This window comes from Nematolebias whitei, chromosome 3, assembly GCF_014905685.2.
Source record: "Nematolebias whitei isolate Nwh7 chromosome 3, NemWhi1, whole genome shotgun sequence".
Lineage (NCBI taxonomy): Eukaryota > Metazoa > Chordata > Actinopteri > Cyprinodontiformes > Rivulidae > Nematolebias > Nematolebias whitei.
The window spans coordinates 57,168,023-57,170,771 of NC_056500.1; the positions used below are offsets into that span (position 1 = coordinate 57,168,023).

Genomic DNA, 2,749 nt, shown 5'->3' on the forward strand with positions numbered 1-2,749 from the left:
CGACCAAGATACCCAAATATTTGTAGGGATCGACAAACACAATAGAGACACCATTTGAGGATAACATCAAAGGAAGAACTGCTGGGACCGACTTCCTGTTTAAAAAAGCATCCCTTTGGTTTTGTCAGCGTTTAGGACAAGTTTGAGGTGGAACAAATCAGACTGGATGATGTTGAAAGCAGAAAAATGAGAAACATGAAAATAAAGAAAAAAAAATTCAATCAGAAAAATGACTCAGTATGTGACTGTGCGCACACGCTGCTTTCAGAATATTTTTGAAATACTGAGTAAATGGTTGGGCTCGGCTCAAGTTTTGGCATGACTCATAAAAGTGTCATTGTGTGGAGGTGTGTTTGCCTGGAGCACCTGCAGCTCACAGTCTCAGTTGAAAAAGTGCAGGACAAACCAGAGGAAGGCCACAAATTAAATTATGAATAACAAATGTTTTTGTACGAGGTCAGTCACAAGCAAGACTTTATAAAATTGTTTGAGAAGCAAACCACAAGAAGAAGATAAAAGCCCCTCAGGGAAGAGGATTGTCTCTGTGTCCACAGGTTTAAACACTTGCTGTGGACTGTTAATGTGATCGAAAACTCTTAAACCTGGATATCAATTATTTACTTGTAGATTATAAAGCTTAGAGTTAGAGAGAACGTGTGTGTTTGTTTCAGTGGACTGTGCAGGAAATCTCTTGAGTGTCTTATGAGTTACTACATCTTCTTTGTTTTCAGAGCTTGTAGCTCAAACCGCTGCCCTTTTGCTTGACATTTCAATTTTTCATCAGAAAATGTTTTTGTTGTGAGCCGTACCGACCTCTGAAAGACATTATGGTGCGTTACATTTACCGTTCAGGCCTCGCTTTTGTGTCTCTGCTCCACGTTCTTAAAAATTCAGTTTGTCTCTACCTCCCAGAGCAGGTTTGGGCAGTTCTGCTGTTTACCTTTACAAGCTCCACCCCTCTGACTGCTACTTCCTGATCACCTTGGCCAATTAGAGGTGAGCATTTTTTTTTTTTTCCTTAGCTCATATAGGGGCCCTGCTCCTCATACTAGGTTGGATAATTTTGTCAAAGCCAGGATATAATGTCTGCTTTAAGACTGAGCAGCCAATCAGGAGCCTCCCTGACTGGAACAAAGTCCTGCTTGGTGAGTCATTTAACTCTCTTTCTTCCCTCCCCTCTTTGAAGGGTTTAATGTTACACCCACAGAAGAGCTTTACCTGTCCAGGTGAACCACAGTGTTGAAAGTGAACTTTGCTAAAGATGTTACGTAAGTATACTTTCACCATTACACGTTTTGTCTGAAGTGTTATTGAAGTTTGATTTAAATACTTTGGGAGTTTTGTTAGGAATTATTAAATTTCACAGTATGTATTATGTATGTATTTACAAAGTATATATGTATGTCACATTTCTGGTGTATTTGCATGGAAGTCATTTGCATTGAATCTCCAAATGTGTTCTCGCCTCCTGAGCTGTAATTCGACAGCATGTGTAGTTTTCTGGTAGCTGTCAGTCTGGTTTGAGCCTCTCAGACGACGTTAGAGACACTTCACATCTGTCCACAGCTGCTCACTCAGGCTGAGGTGTCCGGTCCGGCTCAGACACACCATCAATCCAGAAATCAGACAGGTGCACAAACATACACAAACTTTAGAGATTAGATTAGATTAGGTTAGATTAGATCAGTGATGGGTAAGTAGTTACTCCACTGTACTGTTGCTGTTGCTCCCATATATTCATTGTATAAAGAACAAAATGTGCTACATTTGTTTGACACAACTGTGTTTGTGTCCTTTTATCTCTTCTAACAGCACATTTGTGTTTAGTCTTTTATTTTTTTATTTTATAATTACATTTTTGTTCAAATGTTGGAAAAAGTAGACAGTTTTTTTTTTTCTTTTCCATTAACATTTGGAAAGTACAAATGTCAAGTTCTCTTCTGGCAAATGATGAATTATTTTCTCATTTTTATAGAAAAACGTTAGACTTGTGTTACAAAAAAGTACTGATTGGAGTTTTAGTTTTTTCTGTTTTGTTGCAAACACCTAAATATGGTTAAAATAGGGGTGGAAAAGTATCCTGCTGGAATTTTTCTGTATTTTGGGACATGTCTGAACACAGCAGACTGTATCGGTCTGTCTGAGCTGGATGTGACTCACGTGTTCCTCTCAGCCGCCTCACAGTTTATCAAGGCTCGCACCAAAAGGCCCAGAGTTCAAGCATTTAATGGATATGTTTCTCACGCTGAAAAGGGTTTCCGCTAAGTGTGACTCAGAGCAGTTTATGGTCTTGACAAGGGCTGCAGATAAAAATGTCAGGTAAAGCAACTCAGTGACACGTGTCAGTAACTTCGGCACAAAAACACCCTTGTAGCTAAAAACTTTCAGAGGACATTCCATTCTGAAGGTGCCCATGCAGCTTCTGTCCAAAGTTTCAACATCTCCTCACATCTTATTTTTCTTCTTCTTGTTGTTCTTCTTCTGGTTGTTATTGTTTTTCTTCTTCTTCAAGTTCTTGTTCTTCTTCTGGTTCTTGAAGTTGTTCTTTTCTTGTAAATATTTTATTTTAAGCTTGTCCTGATCACCTTTTTTAACACTGTTGTGTTAACTTATTGTATAAATAAAGTTCTGTTAAAAATCTAATCTTGTTCTTCTTGTTGCTGTTGTTGTTGTTCTTCTGGTTCTTGTTGCTGTTGTTGTTGTTCTTCTGGTTCTTGTTGATATTGTTGTTGTTCTTCTTCTTCTGGTT

At 38.5% G+C, this 2,749-nt stretch overlaps 1 protein-coding gene across 2 annotated transcripts in view; it reads left to right on the plus strand.

The window, feature by feature from the left end:
* The first annotated feature begins 1,166 nt into the window (after positions 1-1,166).
* The window catches only part of lnx1 (ligand of numb-protein X 1), a 103,037-nt gene continuing 101,454 nt past the window's right edge, over positions 1,167-2,749 (plus strand). For both annotated transcript variants that reach the window (XM_037698338.1, XM_037698337.1), the window contains exon 1: positions 1,167-1,268. The gene's annotated coding sequence lies outside the window, so the exon portion shown is untranslated. The remainder of the gene's footprint in view (positions 1,269-2,749) is intronic.